The sequence below is a fragment of the Neodiprion fabricii genome, chromosome 5, assembly GCF_021155785.1.
Source record: "Neodiprion fabricii isolate iyNeoFabr1 chromosome 5, iyNeoFabr1.1, whole genome shotgun sequence".
Taxonomy (NCBI): Eukaryota; Metazoa; Arthropoda; class Insecta; order Hymenoptera; family Diprionidae; genus Neodiprion; species Neodiprion fabricii.
The window spans coordinates 26591485-26613854 of NC_060243.1; the positions used below are offsets into that span (position 1 = coordinate 26591485).

The following is a 22370-nucleotide window of genomic DNA, read 5'->3' on the forward strand; positions in this document are numbered from 1 at the left end:
ACTCAACGAGTGGGTGTAAAAAATCAGAATCACCAGGATTCCGAAAAGAAAAATATCGGAAATCCAAAACAAAGAAAGATAAAAGTGGCAAAATTCACTCGAGTCAATTTCAAACGAGGATCTGTTAAAAAAACAGCAAACATTACAAAAGTTTTCCGCAACACCGGGGCCGCGATAAAAATCTGAAATATTTCTTTCCATTATACAGTTCTAAACAATTAAACAGCGATTTGTCAAGGTGACGGTGAAATTCTCTGTACGAGAAAAAAAATGTTTAATCATAATTTCGCTTTACTGCATAAAACCATGGTGTGAGAGACGCGGATGAAATTGCAGGTTTGCACTTGGCGACACGGAATTCAAGAATCAGAGCAAACCTCGAGGGAGTCGGTGAAATTAAAGGACATTGGAATGGGAGTGAAAAGGCATGTTGCGATAAAGATCCAAACGCGCGGTTCAATTCCCAGCGACAATTTTGCTCATCGCAGATAATTACTGACCGTGGCGTTTTTGAATTTTCAAAATTAGTTGCCGCGGCGAATTATTTATGCGGGCTCGTTCGCTAAACAATAGGGAGAAAGGTGTAAACGCGTGCTGCAGGATATTTCTTGATATGCATCGCGGTTCGCGATGCACTGGGCATTGATTAATGACACGCCTGTTGCAGTTTGGTCACAATGCAATTTCGACCCGCTATGTCCACCCGTGTGTGTGTGTGTGTGTGTGTGTGTGAGAGTGAGAGAGAGAGTGTGAGTGCGAGTGCGTGTGTGTACGTGGTGGGCCATTCAGCTTCGGTGTTTGTACGAAGTGACAAAGCCCTGACAAGTGTGACACGGTGACATGCAACGCCCGTCCACCGACGACAACCAATTAATCACTGTGTATACACTGCATACCCTCTCCCTGCACGCTGAACGATGTTTTACCGTATAAGGTGCACCTACGTATGTATCCGATGCAGCAGCCAAACACAATGCGAGATCCGTACGCGGATATCGGTATTAATATTCCCCAGTCCTCGCCGATTTGCACTAATATTAAGGGTGTGCCCTGGTCGATTTCGACGTTGATGTATATATACCTCCAACTGTTCAAGTCCACGTATATCAAACGCAAAAAGGGCTCAACAGCTCCATTCCATACACAATTCTGAACAAAAACGATCCGATACTTTTTCATTTGACGAAGAAATAAGGAAATGGCACGGATTCTACGAAATCATGCCATTTCTTTGTTTCAGCATCAAATGAAAATGCATTGGAGTATTTTTGTTTAGAATTGTGTATAAAATGAGGCTGTTAAGCCTTTTTTACGTGGACTTTGATATTTAGAGATATATATGTCAGCATCGAAATCGACCATGGCACCCCATCAATCGTCGGATCTCGGTTTGCACTTATTTATTTTTATGCGACCGAAACAATCATCAGGTGCGACAGAAACTTCAACCAGTCTCGTTTATCATGTTGCAGTTTTGTGTTGTACACGAACAACGAAATGGACTTATGAATAGTTGATTCAGTCGCGAATCGGATCGTGTCTGATGGGTATGAGGAAGAAAAACGTGTGATCTGGAAATGAGATAAATTCGTTTCTCTTTCGCGAAGAACTACACGGTATATGATATCTCCGTTCTTTATATCCTCTGCGGATAAACTATTGATACCGATTGTTCCCAAGGGTAAAACAGAGAGAATTCCCAAGGGTAAAACAGAGAGCATAAGCTGGGAGGGAATACATCCGGCTTTTTGGTGCAGAGATCACGAGCTTGACTTCACCCTCTTATCAGATCGTTACTTGTGGCTGCGATTCAGGGTTCGCAATTCGTCCCAAATTCATGACCATCAATATAATATCTGAGAGCGTTGTTCAGATGTCGATATTTTAAGTTATTAGAAACTCGTCGTTTTAACGCGCGCATCACAACATCGCGTTAGGCAGAGAGAGCGTACTTCTCTTTGTATACCTGTAAGGTTAGCCAACTTGTATCTAAGGAATTAACCAGGAACTAAACCTGTAGTTAGACGTAAAGATACTAAACCAGAAAAAGAAAAAAAAACTCTCGTGTCTTTTTCTTCTTCTTCTTCCTGTTTTTTTCCACAGTCCCGCTTGATATATCCTGCGTTGTGCAGAAATGGAATGGGACCGACAAGAAAGGAAAGGAAAGGAAAGGAAAGGAAAGGAAAGGAAAGAGAAGAGCAGGAAAACATCAGCTTCCACTCAATGATTACCAAAGTATATTTGCATAGGACGCGAGAGCCGCGATAACCTCCCTGCCGTACATGTATTGTATTGTATACACAGACATACACGCACACATACACATACATATACCCAATTTACATTTTATTTTAATCGCGGTAATCGATCCGGCAGTTTCGTCTCTGCACCGCACGGATATGCGGCCCTCGTTCTCCACCTCCACCTTCCCTCCCCCGGCTCTCCTCACCTACCTATCTATGCATGTACCTCGGAATTAAACCTCCAGCGAGAGAGACTACTTTATTTTTATTTAAACTCCTCGCGGGCCTCGATTACGCATTAGCGGATGGGGAAACTACGCTCAACTTTTAACGATTCCGATATTCTAACTGCCAATCGACGACGCCGTTACCTATTCTGCAGAGGGGGATGGAATTCTCACGATCTGTAGACTGCGGGGTGAGTTTAATTTATCAATCTGATTCCATTTACGGGCTCTCCGCTTGTTGTGTCTCATACGGATGTCGGACGAATTCATTCCACGCAATTAGAATTTGTTGAGCGTGGCCGATTGAATATGGAAAGTATATTGCGATTTTTCGCGATGCGTTGATTATTCAATCAACTGGTTTCATCAATTCAGACGAATTGTTTTTACGTCTAATCATATTTTCATCTACAAATCGATTGATTTTTTTTCCTTGAAATAATTTAATTTCCTGTCCAAACGTATCTTTGTTCATTTAAATCGGTTGATTTTCTTGTTTATCCAAACAACTTGTTCTTAAACTTGTTCTCGTTTTAGTGGTAATAAGTTGATAAAATCAGTCGATCTTGTTCACTGAAACAATTTATCCTCTTGTTCGATACCGATTTCATTGATAAATCGACTCGGAATTAAACCTCCAGCGAGAGAGTAGATCTGTCACTTGATTTAATCATCTTCTCATCGAAGTAAGCAACAGCACATACAAAAATCGGTTATAATCGGTGATTAGCGATTTTTTCATAATACTTTTCGATACAAATAACTAATCGAATCGAATTCTCGTGTCAAATAATGAACACGTTTCGATAAATAAATCGGTAAATGGATTGAAAAAATAAATCATCTGTGAAATAACGATTTATTCAGATTTGAGATTATTTTCGTTACCGATCAAATAGATCTGTCACTTGATTTAACCATTTTCTCATCAAAGTAATCAACTACAGATAAAAAAATCGGTTACAAATCGATTACAGAAGTTTTCTATAAACTACTTTCGATGAGAGTTAAAAGTGCGGGGATTGTGAAGATGGACGCTAATCCATAGGTGTGCCAATTACGCAACAACGGTTGTCGAATTAGTTTTAGCCTGTATCTTTCCGCCGTCTATAGCGAGAGATAATTGAGGCACTTTAAGGGCGGCGCCATCAATATTCCAATAATTCACAGGCTTGGGCGACTGCAAGGGGTTGCGTACTCCGTTCCCTCGGGTGTTAGTCCGGTCCTCCAGTTCTCCGGCAATACATCACACTGTCCACAGTACCGTAACTCACCCTGAACGTGGAACGGTCCATACACCAACCGATCCTGGTCAATAAACACACGCACACGCATCTGGATTCGAGTGTTGGTGAGGCAGATATACGACCGGGATCACCGAACGTAGCGTCTAATCTACCCCTAATTTTCCACGAAATGGGGAAAAACCCGCGATTCCGCTTTATTATCCCGTAATATCAATTTCATAACTCGGCTATGTTCGCCTTTCTTCATTATTACATCCGTGATGCTGCGAAATCAGGGGGAAAAAAATGATCGAAAACTTACCCATTTCAGATTTTACTCCATCGATTTTATTTTCATCCTAGTTTTCGCATTGCTTATACTTGAGGTTATGTTGGTTAATGGGCGAGAATTTTGGAAAAAATTCTTACCGAAGTTTCCGATTCGTTGATTTGTTACCGAGCATACAAATTAGATTTACCGTCAAGTTAGCCAGAACTAAGTTTTATAATTTTTAGTTTTTCAAATCCTATTTCCTACAAATTCGTTGTACCAACGGTTGATATTGTTAGAATTTCTTTAATTAGCGTCTTTTTATAATGGGCAGGTTTTGTATGAGGTTAATTGAAACATTTCAAGTTTATGTAAAATCCTTATTGGTCATATAAAATACGATAATACGGTTTTTTGATTTAAACTTTTGGTGTGAAGGAATGAAATCCTCTCTAAAATAAGAGATTTCTACAAATGACGTATTCGTGCAAACCTTCTTTTTAATTTTCATCACCTTTAGTGATATGAGAAAAGTATTGGTTTCAGTCGAAAATCACGTTTTCTAATTTCAACGAATCTTTACGTTTTCTAACCTCTAGAATCCGAAGAACAGGTTTTTAGAAAAATGTCACGCTGATGAAAAAAATTGAAACTTGCAGGATTTTACAATCGAGTGATGGACATGAAAAATTGCCATGTTCCATTTAATTTCAACTTCCATTTCTACCGGAAATAAATCGATTTTCAATCTTTTACCAACAAACTTATACTTTTACCTTCTCATTACTTCTTCTAAATAAACGATTATATTTTTCCCAGTTTATACACTTATTTAAAAAAACAAAACAAAATAGCGTTGTGTCTAATTTTTCTTTCACAACTGTTTCATCCGACTTTCCAACTCCCATCAATTTCAGACTTCTTTACTCGAACGTTTCCCAGATCACCCGCGGAAGTTTTATCGGACAGACCGACAAGACTCTTATCCCTTTTCATATGGTGATTAAAAGTACCTTCTCGAAATAACTGTGTTTCCGGCTTGTATATTTTTACGCTCTAAATACAATATCAGATAAATTGTCTTCGTACCTTGGAAAATTTGAATTTTTACACGTATATATATATATATATATATATATATATATATATATATATATATATATATATATATATATATATATATATATATAGTAAGAGCTAGGATTCGATGTAGACGCACTTGATACAAATCTGAACACGTGTAACAACTTTTCTTTTTTTTTCTTTATTATATATATATATATATATATATATATATATATATATATATATATATATATATATATATATATATATATATATATATATACGTGTAAAAATTCAAATTTTCCAAGGTATATATATATATATATATATATAATAAAAAAAAAAAAAGAAAAGTTGTTACACGTGTTCAGATTTGTATCAAGTGCGTCTACATCGAATCCTCTCACTCTCCGTCTGTTGAAAAAAATAGTGAATGAGGGAAGAAAGCAATAAAAAAAGAAAAAAAAAAAGAAAAAATAGAAAGAGGGAAATAAATAGAGGGAAACAACGGCGTACGGATTTCAATTAAATTGAACGCCTCGATTTTCCCCGACGCCGGGGGGGCGTCGATGCAGAAGCCCGAAGCAATGCCAAGCTCTGCACCAGGTTGGTGCACCCGTCGTCGCTTCGTTGCGTCGAGTAGCAGCCGGACAATCGGGCGCAGCGGGAGTCCGGAACCCTTTCGGTCTGCCCGAGGCCGGGGTTATCGCTATCAATCTAGATCGTATAGTTCCTGGTCGTGTAAGGTATCGAAGTGAAATGATATAACCGCCACTGAAGTGTGGCGCGCTGAGCACGGAGTTGGATGTAACGAACGCGCATGCACGCAGGGAGCAAAAGCGTCACGCCGGCTAATGACCACGTTATAAACTAATGTAAGTAATCCAGAACGCGTACCGAGCCGCGAAGATTTCATTTCAGGATAAAACCCGCATTTCTAGCATCTGGCGTCGCGACGCCCCGCGGCCGCTTCTCATCATAACAGTTAGGACAGCCACTTGCGCCTAGTCAACGGCCACCGTTTGGTCAGAGGTCGCCTCTAGCTCTCTAATCACGTGAAAGGGTGTATCGTAATTAGTACACTCTGGTTCAAAAAATAATAATCGAAAAACTGGGCGATAATAATGTGATAAGAATTAACCCTTCAACGCTGAGGGGGGTTAAAAGTTTTTTGGCAGACGTGATTCTTTATTGGAAAACGAAGAAAATGAGACTCTGTAGGATCCTCAACGATATGACATGCCTGAGAGATGGAATTTACAAGATTGGAGCGTTTTTTTCACCCTCCGTTACCGGAAGAGGTGAAAAAAATAAATAAATAAATAACGTCACTGTTCTAGGGTTAAGAAGCATGATACCGATTTGTTTGAAGAATTTCAAACTCTGAATTCAATTGAAGAGGAGCATTAAAAAACGGCTTTAGGTGCCATTTTTTCAAACGAAATTCAAACGATGAAGAAAAAACAGTTTTCAACCGTTTTCTTTTTTTTTTGGAAATATCTAGTTCCAGATACTTACAGCCTTTTTTAAATCTCTTCTTCAATTAAGTGACAAAAGTGCAGTTATTGGTAAATTTTATTATTCGAGAACCAGGTCATTGTCAGGTTTATTTAATACCAGCATCGGGTGATTGCGATCCGATTTAGATAAGTCAGGGTTAATTTCGATCGTACGTGGATTTTCTACGAAACACCCGCGAACAATATAATTTTAATAAACTCAACAAGGTCTTGAAAAAAATACGTTCATCAATTAAAACTCTACATTCGAAAAGATTTTTTTTCTGTACACATAATTTTTCGATTAACTGATAATCCGTACAGAAGAATAATTCGTTCCAGAATGAAATGATTAGTCTGTATTCATTAATTATAAGTGAAATAAAACGAACAGCGCAGTGTTTATTTGGGAATAGAAAAATGGTACAATCCGTGTTTCATTGCTCTGAAATGATTGCTTTTTTATTCGAAATTTTCTGGCTCTGAATTGGGTGAAATCGTTTGGGTTAAATTCATCTTGATTGGCATCTCAGCTTCCGAGTCATGTTATTATATTTTTTGTTCAGCCTGTACGCCCGATAGGTCCTTAAATACTTTTAATGCATTTTGGTTATACCCAGCATTCGTGACGCGCCACGTATCCCCCCGGGTCAAACTGATCTCGAACGATTAATGTCGCATTATAACCCTTAAGCAGTAAAATGATGGCTCACGTGAAACTTGGGGCGTTTCGCTGTGATGCTGTTGCGTGCTCTACAGGGTTTCATTGCTGCTTTATATAACTACGGAGCAAGAAAATGAAAATAAAAATCTACGGTGATAATGATAACAGCGTTATATAGTAGAGGCAGTAAAATACCAAATGAAAACTTTAATAGAGAAATTTTTATTATTGCAACGAATTTATGTCGACGGATTTTTTTCTAGTTGTTCACTCAATATCGACATTTTTGATCGTAATCAATATTAATTGGTGATACGTTGTCGAATCGAGTGTTTTTTCAATGCCGACATGATTAAAAAAAAAAGAAAAACAAAGCTTTCCACTGAACGTGTAGAAAATAATCTTGAAAATCAATTATTCAGCTATTGTTCAAGGAAATGGAACAAATGTGATGGATTTTTAATAATTCTGAACCAATTTGAAACTTTTTTTAAGATTACAATATTTCTTATTTTTCTATTTTCAAAGAGATCCACAAAGCTTTCGTCATAAATTTTTGTCCAACCAACCTCATTAATATTCTTTGATTAAAAGATCGAAAATATATGAATAGCACCGAAAAAAAAATTGATGAAAGAGTGATCGAATCGTGCGGGTTAATTGACACGAGAAATTTGTTTCCTCTGTTCGAAGACCGCAGGTGGGTATTTTTACGATTGCAATTAAGTACCTACAGTATAACCCGAGTAGCATTTAGGCGTATGTGAACGCGTTTACTTGCATGCGTGTATACGTAGCTGGTGGATTTTGTCGCGGCGTAAAATTGATTACCGAATACCGTTGGTGGGACGGGACGACGTGTACGTAAAGGGAGAAAGAGGGAGGGCGAGAAATTCCCCTGAAAACACCTAAATTATCGAACCGCGGGCAGCGGCACTGACCTATCCCGCAATTCCCTCGGTCGATTGCATCGCTCTCGTTCGGCCACGCCGGTGCCCCACTGCTGTAAATTGATACTCGTAATCACGCCTAATTGCTCTGCCTTTTCGTAAGGGAATTGGAAGAAAAAAAAAAAAGAAACAGGCACAAAGCAAAGAAGAGAAGCTCGGGCAGTGATTTTAATTATTCTTGTTCAATTTTTATTTACTTTTTATTCGATAAGTGCAAAATGAGGAATTAGAAATTTTATTGTGATTTGTACAGATTGAAATGCAGAATAATTATTATTTGCAATTATATTTCAGAGAAATTGCTTGAATTTTTAATAGCTCAAATCATTAATAGCATCGTTTGCGTGTATCGTTAAAATTTCACTCTAATTTACGTTTTGAAAATATAGTAGCAATCACGGGTCGTTTTTTTAGGGTATTTAAAAAATCTCTGATGATCAGTCTAACGACAATAAATTCAAATTAAAATGTTGACTATTGTGCGTCAATATTATCAGGTTCACTACGCAGTACATGAAATTGAAGTCGTCTTTTAATATCATTCAAGTGAAAGTGAAGTTATTCTTTTTTCTTTGGTCAAATTCACTGTAGTTGTGCAATGTTTTCGCACTGTTTCGCAGTTTCTAGAAGTAATGAAAATGGCATGTGAATCAGGTGAATAATAAATGATTTGCTGATGTGCGCTTGAAAAAAAAATACAAAAATATTCATAAATAAAAAAAAAAAAAAAAACAAATAACAAAAAATAAAGAAAAAATATATAAATAAGCCACACCAATTCGTTCGAATGAATTAAAAGCCGTTAAAATAATTGATATTGACGTCATTTCAATGGTTGTGAGATCAGGTTTGCCTCGAACTCCTCATTATAAACAGAATGTGATAAATAAATTTATAAACAAATATGGATTCTCGTATTACACAGAAAAATTTTACACGCTGAATTAAAGGTCAATTCAATATTTATTTCCTGCCCAATAATTAATGTCCACCATTTACAATATGTATATATATATAAAGCGTTGTGCAGCGTAGTGCAGTGAGCACAATACTCAAAGGTACTTCATACTACATACACATGTAATAATGCACAAAGAGGCGCATTAGTCACACACCATTTTGCCACCAGGCGTGACGACGTTAGGTGCTCTCACCCTCTCTCTTACTCTCTCCCTGCTTCTGTCTCTTTCTCTCCTCGGCTTTTTTCTGATCGTTAATTCAACGATCCCCTCACCCTTTCGTCCTGTCTGCCCGCAATACCGGCTTCCCACCCCATTATGTCATCCCCGTTCGTCTTCTTTCCTCGCCTCGTGTGACTGCCCCTATTTTCCCGCGTATTTTAAAATACAACATGGCCGACGCTTGTGACGCGCGGTCACGTGGCTCTATACGGGCCCCTTTCCGTTCCCCGACACCCCCCCCCCCCCCCCCCCCCTCTTTCCGTAACGCACTCCGTGTCCCTGCATTGTTCAAGGCTTTTGTATGATAAGAACAATAATAACGGGCGTCACTACGAAGATGATAATTATTACGACGATAACAATGACACGGATAATTTTTTAATAACAACGCACTACGTGGTTTCAGTGGTAATTATAAAAAGAAAAATGTACCACGCAAACATGTAAGATCACTGCACTTGTTGAAGTTGTGTTTCAATCATTTTTACACATTACTACTGGAACGATCTGATTTACTTGAATTTGGAACATTTTTTGTCTCGGGAAAATCTACTAACTTGAACTTTTAGAGTTACGGAGGTAAAAGTAAACAAAAAAATTGAGACAAAATTTGAGAAAACTTGTAAAAAAATTCACACGTTTTTCGGAACGATCAAAGTAATTGTCAAATATTCAGTAAGCAGAGGAACTGATCCGAACGTCTGGGAGAAAATCGTGCATTGCCTATTCAAACAATAATTATAATAAACACGTGTAAAACGTTAAAATTTAAAGTTCACCGTGAAAATATTTAAACGAAAAAAAATATCGCAGACAATATCAGGATTGAAAAACGGTGATTAATTGTGTTCCGAATAGGAAATCATTCTCAAAGATTTTACTTATTGCTCGTTGTCTGAGTAAGATTCTTTTAAACTGTAATATCGGATAAAATTTTTTATATAAGTGAAAGGCCAATTATATCAGGAATAACTGTTGATATTTTCACGGATTCCATGTTCCGGTTTCCTCTTCCGTTCGGATCAGATAATTAGCAGACGCTTCGCGGGGTCGCGTCTATTATACAAATATATCTATGTAATTTGTTGCCAGTGGTGTTAAGAACGCATATAATGTAACAATTATCGCGCCTACAGCAGGAACAACAACAATAGCAACGGTGATATACAGAGTGATTATCTAACCGAATAGACCGAATAGTCCGCCATCTGTTAAAACGCAACGCGCATACGCTAAAAACCGCGAGGAGTTGTTTGCCAGGGTGACCAACCGTCGTGAAGATAACCTAAAAAATTTCGACACTTGCGCTCAACGCCGCACGGCGTTATGACGGTTGGTCACCCTGACAAATTTTTGCACATGCGCATTACGTTGCAGCAGACGACGGGCCGTTCGGCCGTTAGATACAGTCACTCTGTATAGTAATAATGATAACAACAACGGCAATAATGACGGGAACGGTAATGGCGTCGCATGTTCTGGATGCCCGGGGCGTCTCGGTGACGTCGGGTGACATCAAAGTGACGCTATGTACCGCAGCCTCCGCAACTACATGCGCCAAGGCAGAACTAATGAGATTCACGTTACCAAGGCTCGATGTACGAGTATACCTACCGATGATGCCGCTGCTGCGCTGCTTCTCCTTGAGGGAAGAAAAGCCGCGGAGATGAATCCAGGGTTAATTTTTATGCCGTCTCCCCCTCTTTTTTTTTTTCACCTCAATTGCAGATATCTTCCCGTCTCGAGGACCTTTCTTTCTCTCATTTCCCTCATCTTCGTTTCTCTTCCCCTTCAATTTATCATCAAAGTCAAAGCAACCTGTATTTTAAATCTTGCGTTTATCGACTCTGCAGGGTTACGATCTTTATATTATACGAATGTTTGAATATTTATTTCTTTTTTTACCACATTTTCAAATATTGCACGACTCTTGGATTATTCCTTTTACATTTCAAGTATCCCGAAAACAAAACGAAATGATAATAATGAAAATGTAGTTGCACAAATATTTTATTTATTTTTTTTTTTTACCATGCTTCCGGAGCATTATCACAATTTTAGAACATTTTTCTTCTTCTTTTTTTTTTTTTACTTGTCAACGACCGAACTTCAAAACACGAAAATTACACGACGACGCAAATTTTAATCGTCAAAAAAAGGAGGTTTTAAACTTTTGACGGACATTGTGTTGAAATATTCACCGCTCGTTCCGTACACCTAATGTTATTATGCACATCCGTATACAATGTACATATGTCATATCTGTCCTTATGCGCGCATTAAATGCCTATTACAATTCGCAATTGTGTAAAGTTGAAAAAAACTTGCGGGGCGGACGCAAGCGCGCGCATTATTCAAAAGAGCTCTGGGGGTTACGTCGCATCGATAGCTTCGCATTTCCGGTTTCCGGTGTACGAACCCTGCGCAACAAACTCCCGTCCCATAGAATATCACTGTGCGTGTGTATAAGCCTGTGTATACGTGCATGTACGATAGTGTGTCGTATATAGTTTCGTTACCCGAGCTATTATAAAAATCACCCTTCAAGTGCAACGGCATATTTATTGCCAACATCCGTTCAATTAGGGGCTGCTGATACTTCGCGAAGAGCCAACTTTACTCGGCACGTAGGTATAGGTATAATATATTATATACACCGACGCTTTTCCTTTCCGAGGGGGGTTTTACACCGTACATATACATCTATAACACAGCTGGGAAAAAAAAACTAAGAGACAAGTTTCAAAAAAAAAAAAATCGCTACGCGATGTATTATAATTAGTTGTAATATTTAGCAATTGAATTATTCGTGGTTATTTGAGGCAATTGTAGAATTACGATACAAATAATTGTGTATCGGTGAAAGTGACGAAATAATTTTTAAAATTGAAAAAGCGATAAGAGAATTCCTTCGTATAAAAGCCTTTGGCTTGTTGCAATTTGTTTAATTATCGTTAACGCGATATCTTGCATCGTTTGTCAGTTATTACGTATACGTAATTATGCGTATGCATATCGGTTCTTCTATAATTGCATCTTCCGACGTTATGTTTTATATTCACAATTACAAACAGACGTTAAATTTATTATCTCACTCATTGATATTCCGTCATTTTAATTCTTAATTTATCTTGCCAGCGAGAGATGAAATTTCATAGTTAAATTATGCGTCTAATTATAGATAATAGTGTGGTCAAAAAGAAGAAAAATGTACACTTAGAAATAGAGCAACGTTTAATCGTTCCAAGAATCGAGCATGCTTGTTTATTCAATTGCAATAATGCGTCTTATCTATTCAAGCATTCGAGGTTGAGTTAGGTTATCATAATATATTCTACACACGTTCGGTTTTATCGTTATTATTTCACATTTTTTTTTTTTTGTTTCATTACTTATTCACCTTCTTCTAACGCATACTCAATCACGCATCGATACAAATACCAAAGTGAGCGTGCGTGACGTTTTTATTTAATTTCATTCGGTTTTGTAAAAGTAATTTGCCTACGATGAGCCTTCTCTCGCTGTGTCAATTCTTGTACAAACAGTTCAGACAGTTGAATATCGAGGTCCCATGGTGTAATGGTTAGCACTCTGGACTTTGAATCCAGCGATCCGAGTTCAAATCTCGGTGGGACCTTAGTAATATTTTTTTTTTCATCTATTTCTTACGCTTCTTATTCTTTTAACCCAACATTATTTTCTATTGTTAATTTTATCGTAAGAAAGAGGATCTGTGTATTGTTAAGAACAAAAAAACAGCATGAAACTAACTAAATTTCTGATCTGTATAACCATACGCATGCCTTGCGCATATACTTATAGGTGGTATACGATACGAGTGAAACAGGTTTTACGAATAACTTATTTTTCATTCAAATATAATAATAACAATAATATAAATTGAAATTAGTATCGCGTCTGCAAACGTTCGTGATCGAAAAACCTGAGAGAGAGAGAGAAAAGAAAGAAAGAAAGAACATATTTTTGTTGTACTAGGACGTATGCACCCGCGGGTACAAAGTGAGAGAGTACATTTTGAGATATCAGACTTACGTACTACTTGTAATTAATTTTAGCTTAAGAGAGAGAGAGAGAGAGAGAGAGAGAGAGAGAGAGCGAGCAGGCAGGTTGTATACATAGGTATATAAATAAAATAGCTATATAGAGAGAGAGACAGAGAGAGAGAGAGGAAAGGGATGAGGTATATTTTATAAAATTTTGCGCACCTGTAGTCTCGAGTTCGTAATAAAATCGAGAGAGAAAGAGAGAGAGAGAGAGAGAGAGAGAGATAGGGAGAGTTTATTGAAGATTTTTCTCTATAAAATTCAAGTCGACGTTATCGTAAACAGTTTTGAAAGATTATTACCGCTCTCAAGTTAGTTCATCAAGATGTGACAACAGCCCCATCAAAATCTCGCTTCGATCGTAAAATACTTTCCCAATTTAAATTTAAACGGCATCATCCCTCCCGCCTCTCGCAGTTAAGGAATAGCACCGGCAGCACCGGTATATAATAAGAGAAGAGCTTCTACGCTGCGGTTAACGAGCAGAACTTCGCGTAACCGAGATGACGAGGAGAGGTTGCGGGCGGATGTTGAGAGCACCGAAGGTAGCCGAATCGAAGAGGAAGAAGATTTGGGTTAAAAAAAAAAATAGATGAAAAAAAAAAAAAACAAGGAAAAAACCAACGATGGGTTAAACGAATCGCGACCCGCACCGACTGACAGTAATTATTTTCATCTGAATTATACTTTATACCTACATGCTCGAGTTGTGGGTTTTATATCGGTTTTATTGTAGATCCGGTGGCGTTAAAATTGAAGCGAAATCGTTTAGAGCCCGGGAATATGGGGCGAGCTCATCGTTTTCCTCGGGATGGAAAGGGGAAAGGGGACGGAGGGCATAACTAATTTAGAACCCTTAGTTATGGAGCCCCGGCGGATGTCTTATCCCCGAGGATAATACGTTATACTGTCAGGTCTAAGATCGCTTTCTACAAATTCAGGGACATTAAAGACGGAGACTTGATTGGATAACAAACATTTTATTGAGTTTAATTTTCGAAGTGAAACGCCCGCGGTGCAATACCATTCATATATACATACATATACGTGGGGGGTAAAAGGCGCTTCCTCTCGAGAACGTTAAACTTTAACAGCTTCTTAGCAATAAATAATATTATGCACACGAACATCCGCCGTCGCCGCACCCCGCAAGAACGAAGAAAAATCCTCATTCCATCCTAGCCTCGTGCAGGCAATTAAATAAAATGTGATACGTTCGAGTTATGACGCGAATCTTTATTGTTTATGACACAGAGGCTCGAGAGAAAGCCCCGCGGTTCTGGACTCCCTTGTATGCAAAGGCGTAAAAAAACGTCACCCTGTCGTCTCAAGCACCGCGCGTTCTTCGAGTTCAATTCAATTGATTGCCCCCGAGAAGAGAACGAAATCACCCTGCAATCGTGGTTCCGTAAAATTGCTCAGTTTGTCCAGGCGTTTCGTGTTTCGTGCCCTGGACGGCCAATGGGAGCTAAGGATGCGCGTGGCCGGATGCGCGGATCGGCCGATCGTCGAGAACTCTGTTCGTTTTGCGTTCGAAAACCGTTCAAGTTTCGAATCTCTCGATCATTTTTCCCGAAGAAGGGGTACCGAGATGGTTTTAAACCGATCTCGCGTCTCCTCGAATATATTTCCAATAAATCCGTACAGCATCTTGGGCCAATTTCCTCGCCCCCGGTTACCTCGAGTCATAAAAGTCTGATATTTAAGATTTACGTCCGTCACGGCAATTATAATGTCTTTTATTACAAGCCCCCCCCCCCCCCCCCCATCTTAGACCTCTTCCTCCTGCTTTTCCTTCTTCCCCGTTCCACAGCCGCGCGGAATAAGTTTCATCGTAAAAATGTTATTAGGCCACGCTTTCCAGTTTCCATCGACGAATGGGGGGCCGCCGTTTAAACAAGACGCGAAATTTTTATGCCCGAAACTCCTCCGGGCGTAAAAACGATCGCGTCTCGTCCCCCTCATCGGCGTTCGTAAAATCCACGTAACACGCACATGCCTAAAAGCGTGCTGGTATGCCGGATATATCGGTCCGGAATAACCGGAGACGCGTTTCTTCTTTGCAACTCGGAATTGCTGACCCCTTGAATTATTCAAGGTAGGTCGGATCGCGCTCTCTTATTCTCTCGTTAACGGATCCGCATCGCGCGGTAATTCGCCGTTTGAAAATGGCGCCACATTTTCCCGCTCGTTTGTCGCACGGCGACCGTCGTTTATTCTGCTCGCGCGCATTCGCGCTTCCTGGATTATTCACCGATGGCCAGTAATTAGGTGTGCGGGACATCGCATGTACACGGATCAATTTCTCCGAGCAGTTAAGCCCCCCCTATTCCCGGTTCACGGCGAGTCGCTATCACGAAAACACTAAAACACTACCCCATCTCGATGATTTTACGACCCGCGGCCACGCTTTCCCGCTCTTTTTCATTCGGGCGAAAACGCGATTTCGGTATTATTTGTTTGTTTCTCTTCAACTCCCCGGCAAATTCACCAAGTTGGCAATTTCATCACCGTAACAAAATAGATTTCATCATACGCGGATATTCCCGCCGTTATCCGAGTTGAAAAGATAGGCGGCATCGAGGAAGATAAAAATGGGTCGAAACTTTGATCGGTGAAACGGTGATGTCATTAATTTTGCACCTCCATCGTACAGCCTTCGATAGCTCAGTTGGTAGAGCGGTGGACTGTAGTTGGCAAGATAACGAAAGAGAGACATCCATAGGTCGCTGGTTCAAATCCGGCTCGAAGGAGTAAATTTTTTTTTTCTGTAACCCCGTCTCAGTACATTTTTTTGTTCCTTACTTTCTTGAATTCGATGTCCTCGGACAAATTAACGGTTTGTAAGGAATGAAAATCTGAATTGACTGTATACTCCTAGTATTCTGCACAAAGCGAAAGTTTCGTGATCGTTTGCTGTGTTTTTGTTTAATTTTTTTTTTTTTTTTTTTTTCATCACCGATATATTTTCTTCCTAAACGTATTTTTTATTTTCCTTTGAACTCTAATCTCGATTCTTATCGCAACATACGATAGGTGTATAATACGTTCCTAAACAGATACGAAGGGTGCGTAGGGTGTCGGTTGAGATTCGTCGTGCGGCTTCAGCGAGAAGGAAAAACCACTCAAATTAATTTCAATTTGAAGAGAAGGTGGTAGGGGGGTGGGGGGCGCTGCATATTGTCCGCAGAGAGTGGATATATCCAAGTTGACATGTAATCAGTGGATCCCCTGTTTCGTTCGGATAGGGGGAGGAGGATCCGCAGCGCGACGAATATTCGGCAACACCCTAGTTTCTGTATTTCTATCTTCTCTCTTATATATATTTCGTTTCTATATATGTATTATACGGACAATGGCCCCTCTTATGGTTGGTTAACCTTTGACTGACACCCAACCCTCCTTCCAATATCCACTAGACTCTTCCGCTACGCCCAACACCCTCGAGTCGATCCTTGTCTGCACGTACAATCCGCACACTAGTTCGGTCAAGTTGCACATTTTTTCACCCTGCAATCCTGTTCCGATCCCCTCGACAAATCTCTGAATCTTTCCTATAATTGCTCGCAGATGATGTTTAAGAACGCATCGTTATTGCTGTTGTTATTATTGTTGGCACGTCGGGCATAAAGATCGCGGTGAGAAAGTCGAACGGATGACAAAGGACGAGTTCAGTTACGGTTGAGCTGAAGTTATTGAAACGTTGAAATAATTACTCACCTGCAAAGCGAATAGCGTTTTCGATTATTACTTAACCCTTTCGGTCGCACATTTTTTAACTCCATATTTTGGCATGAATTTTGTAACCCGAAGGTTTTTGAGGTCGCTGATCAAGGATCTAGGGTCAGGATTTGATTATTTCTAAATCCAAGATGGCGGATCCAATACGGCGAATGTAAAATCGAAAATACTATAAAAGTTCGATGATACTGGCCGAAAATTGTTAGTCAATGATTTTTGGGTTTGTACGAAGTATAAAGATTATTTGAAGCTGTAAATAAACTGTGACAATAAGGCTGGGAGATGGAAGTTTTAAATTCCATGAAAATGTTAAATCCGGACACGCAGTGACTGGGAAGAAAGTTTACAGAGAAAGAGAAATCGGAAGCTTTTACTTGTAGCTGGGCACTTGTATCATTACCAACTCGACAACTACGGGGATTATTTTGTCTCTTGGACTATTTATTTTATTATATCCGATTTAGCCGAACCTGAGCCGGCAACATATGATGCTCGAGGTCCTAATGCCGTTGGGGTTTCACACATCCTTAATTTTGATCCAACAGGGTGACGACGTCGCGTTTGCAAAGTGCAACGGGCAGTGGCAGTTCGCTATTGTTGAATCGTTTTAGATTAAATCAGGGATGATTCAGATGGATTATATTCACGGTTGAACGGCACTCAGTGACGCCTCCCTAAGTTTGCGTCCCCATGACTGCGGCGTGAATCGATTGGCGGCGTAACAAAAAAAAAAAAAAAAAAAGGGAGAAGAAAAAAAACAACAAAAACGTGACACGAACTTGTCATAATCCTGCAGATTTCGGGCGGATAACCGATCAAAGGAATCACGGGGTTCGGTTGGTGGAATGCGACAGGTGTTCCTTTCTCTCTTCAAATTATCAGTTATCAGGTTCGACTTGTTCTCGAGCCAAATACTGGTACCCACACTTGTTTACACGGGTAAACAGGTGACTCCGGTTTTACGCGAGGCGAGAGAGTTGACTCACCTTTCAGTATCTACTCGTTTTACTGCCCTCCAGTTTCTAGGTTTCTTACTACTTTCCAACTACTCAAATCTCGAACGCGAATTGGTACTTTTCGCCCCAATCTACGCTTTGTGAAAGCCAATTCAATCCTCGAATCATCGCTCCCAGAATCTAATTGGAAGTTGCATCCAAGGGTTGAAGGTTTAATGTTCCTGTCGTTGGAAAGAAAATTCTTTCTTCTTTGTTTTCTTTCATACCCGAAAAACCTGTTATAGTCAAATTCGTTACAGAGATCTCGTGATTGTTTTTCCTGTAAAATCAATAATTTAGTCACTAATACATGTACATGTAGAGACATTTAAGGATGAATTTTTACGTAAATTTGAGTTTCAAGAGGTAGTTTGTAAATTGTTGAAGCTGCAGACTCTGCTGTGAAAACATTTTTCTACAGAATTAAATTACCTACAAATCTGTCGTTCAAATTTTGTTTGTAAAGTCAATAATTCAGCGACCGAAGAAGTTTAAAAGTAAGTTTTTACACGAACTTGACTTTCGAGCCGAGCTGACTCAGGGTTTTTGAACTATTTAAGCTACAAATTTTACTCGAGGAAACTTTCCTCAAGAATTTGATTCTCTACAAATCGCTTCCAGGAACGAGATCCCATCATTGGAGGCAGCTGAGTGACAACAATTTAAAACATAATAGAAGGAAAAATTTGAATTCCGATGGCGAACTTAATTCAAAAATAAATTTCACAGACCCTTCGGCTATAAATTACGTTTTTTTTTTTTTTTTTATATATATATATACACAACTATGGCGGTATGTACTCAATGAAATTTTTACCAGTACAGTTTGCTTATGTTGACGTCTGATCGAAGAAAAAGTATATAAAACATTGAATCGGGGATTGATACAATGATTTGCACGTTCAATGTTACCGACAACTTTTCCCAATTCGCCAACAGATGAAAGGTTGGTTTTTTTTTCGAAAAGCGAGAGGGTGCCGTCTTGGTGTTTGTGACGGGGGCGGGCGGGGGGTGGAGGGGTTCATCGTTCGGAACAGGCGTAATCGATTCGGCAGGAAGCCGAGCGGAAATCGCTCTGTGACGTTCAGACGTTACCGGAGCGAGAAATTACTCATCGTTTCGATTGAGGTTAATTAATTAGATAATCAAGAGAACCCCGCCCATCTCACATTCAGAAGTCTCTACTTTCTTCCCTGTTTCGACGTCAGACATCCCTCTGATCCTCCGGGGACCAGGTACACACTTCGCAGAGTCACCTAAGGACACGCTCCGGGCTCATCTTTGGTTCACCCTTATCGGATGAGAAGGATCGAGGAGGCGAAGGGGGAGAAAAATGAACGAGGCAGTAAAAGTGATCGCTAATTATTGGAAGTAACTAATTGCCGGACGCGGGTGGTCGGATTTCAATATTTAGTTTCTGCACTATTTTTCTCCACTGTGTTGAAATCCGAAGAAAAAAAAAAAAAAAAAAAAATGACGGCGTTGTTTCTCTCCTTTCAATATTCAAGAGGAAAGGGTATTTATCGTACGTATATTCCAAGGGATGGAGATCGTTGATACAAATTTTTTGGGCAAACGTGACTCATGATAAATGCAGGTGGTGAAAAACAAAGGTATTACATTTCGTTCAGGGGGTAATTTTTTTTACAACTCGATATGCGTACGTAAACCCATACCTGTCTGCACGCGCGGCATGTTAATCGCGGTGAAAATAATATATAAGCGATGATACGGCTATGCAGTTTAATGGCGAGGAGGAAGAACTTGTTGATGTATGCACGCTGATTTAAAAGCGATACGAATATTTCCTTAGACCTATTTCACGTGGCGTTTTACAAAACATCGGAAATAATACCGAATCACCGTGTTTTTCACAATTTTACAACGCCAAATGTCTACCCCCCCCCCCCCCTCACCCCCTTGCCGCCACGTTCAGCTGCCCGCTTTGCCTCGAGTTTATGATTGTCTAGTTGATGCATACAGTCGTTCGTTTTCCTCGAGTGAAATTGAATAGATTGATGCCAGAGATATGTTGAAACAACAGAATAGTAGAGAGAACAAGATAATCAAGAGGGGGAGTATCTATAGAACGAAGAAAAAGAGAAACGTATGAAAATCGCAATGTATGATCAGAAATGTCGCAATTCTAAAGCTCGGAATTTATTCATATACAGAGTGTCATTTTTCGGACAATGTGAAAATTAATGAGAAATGAAATTCTTTGAAGTTTTCAACGGACTGATAAATATTTTGGGAAATAGGTTAGTTGAAGGATTAGTTTTTTTTTTTTTAAAGAGCTTTTCGATTCGCTACTTACCTTAGAACCCCAGAAAATGTCAGAGATTTAAAACGATCCGTTTGTTTTCAGTGCGTCGTTGAAACAAATTTTTAATCGAACTAACGTACCTGGGTATTAAAAAATTGAAACAGAGATAGGGAATAAATATCCGATTCACGATGTCGATACGACTCGTAGATTAAAATATGCAAAATCGGATCAACTATACTTTAGAAATTTGACAGACGGTCGATTATCTCGAAAACTCCATTATCCAATCTTCAAATCTTGGCTGTGTCACTTTTACGCAGCGTACCTATTTTCACTCTCTCTCTATGTTCACGATCACCGAAATATTTCGTTTTGCTGCTTTGTTTAAAACTTTATACCCCGTATACGCAACGTTATAAGTTCGAAAGCGATTTGATCTTTATGGTTTTATAATCGTCGAGGCACTTTCGACGGGTTGATAGTATCGTAGAAGCGTTTATTGTCGGCTGCGTAAATATGTACATACGTACTTGTTATACCTACCTGTAACTGCGATGCATGTCAAACTGTCGCTGCCGCCGGTGCAGCATAGATCCAATTACTGCAATCATACAAAATTGCACGATGAAAATTACAACCGTACGCACAGTGAGCGCGGCGAGTCAATTATGATATTAGCGATGCAGAATTACCGCCTCCTTCGTCAAATATTCAAACCAGCCAACATCAATTTCACAATAATCGGTGATACGCACCCTGCACCCAACAACCTCGCAGCTATCCGTCCTACGCTAAGAATTTTCCGCCGTATTTGCCTTTCGTCCGATGTGAAAATCGTCGTGATCGCAGCAACGAAGCGCTCCTAAAGACGCAAATTCTTAGCCCCCGCGGTTTTTGAACTAGAGCGAATCGAAGGAAGCCAATCGCGTCGCGCCGTCGCGTCACGTGGTCGCTGTTGATTGGCCGGCGCGGTGCGCGACCGTTAAAAATTCGAACGGCTCTCATTTGAAAACCGCTTAACCGTCGAGCCTCGCGTTTCGACGAATCGTCACGGTTTCTCGCTAGGAATTTTCTCGCCAATCGTCGAATGGTTTCCTCCTCGTCGTTGAGTCGATGCGGGCATTCGAATACAATTATTCCGGGCTCCGGGATAGCGACGGAATCTTGGAGTGTTTGAAAGCAGAGTTTCTAGTGTTTTGACAGTTGATCCAAATCGGGCGTCCCACCCTCGGCTTCCACCGTGTTTAGGCCGCTCGGTATTTAGTTAGTCAACCCTGCCCCGAGGCTCGATGGGAGCCAGCAAGTGTCGCCGAGATAGAACCTTTCATGTGCTAATCTATATTGATTCAATCAAACGCCTGTTCAACGACTGCGGCCGAGTCGGGTTTCCCTCTCTGTCCTCGCCTACCTCTGATCCTTGTCGTCCCGTGTTTTTCCTCTTCTGCATTCAGGAGTACAATATTATAATACATCGTACGCGTAACGATCACAGGCCGGGAGCTTCGCGGCTACGATCGCGGATCGGTACATTAGGCCCCGAAATTTGTCGGCTTGCACAAACAGAATTATGTATAAATATACGTATATTTACATCGAATTCATTCGAGACGGTGTAAATATTTACCGGTATATATTTACGTACGCGTATGTAATATGTGTACAATTCGTGGGGACAAATTGCTGTGCAACTATAGTTATTTTTTATTACACACCCGTATTTTTATCGGGATTAAACAAACTCGGGGTCGTTCAAACGCTAGTTATCTGTAAAACCTGGACTAAATTGATTTGTACACATATAATCTTGAATAAACTAACGGATATCGCGTGAAATTGTGCAATGAAATCTTTGTCCTTTGCATCAGTGGGTACAAAATGTAATTGACTTTCTTTCAGTCTTATGTAATAAAGTTAAATTCATCCTTGTATATTATAAATCAGTTAAATCGAGTAATCACACTTTTATCGTAACAAC

General features: G+C 39.7%; 1 protein-coding gene and 2 non-coding genes across 3 annotated transcripts in view; all 3 read left to right on the forward strand.

The window, feature by feature from the left end:
* The window catches only part of LOC124182641 (protein enabled homolog), a 42121-nt gene that overhangs the window by 17643 nt on the left and 2108 nt on the right, over positions 1-22370 (forward strand). The gene's annotated exons all lie outside the window — the stretch shown is intronic.
* On the forward strand, positions 12892-12963 carry Trnaq-uug. The gene has a single exon. It is a non-coding gene; the product is annotated as a tRNA-Gln (tRNA).
* Trnay-gua lies at positions 16047-16143 on the forward strand. The gene is made up of 2 exons: positions 16047-16083; positions 16108-16143. It is a non-coding gene; the product is annotated as a tRNA-Tyr (tRNA).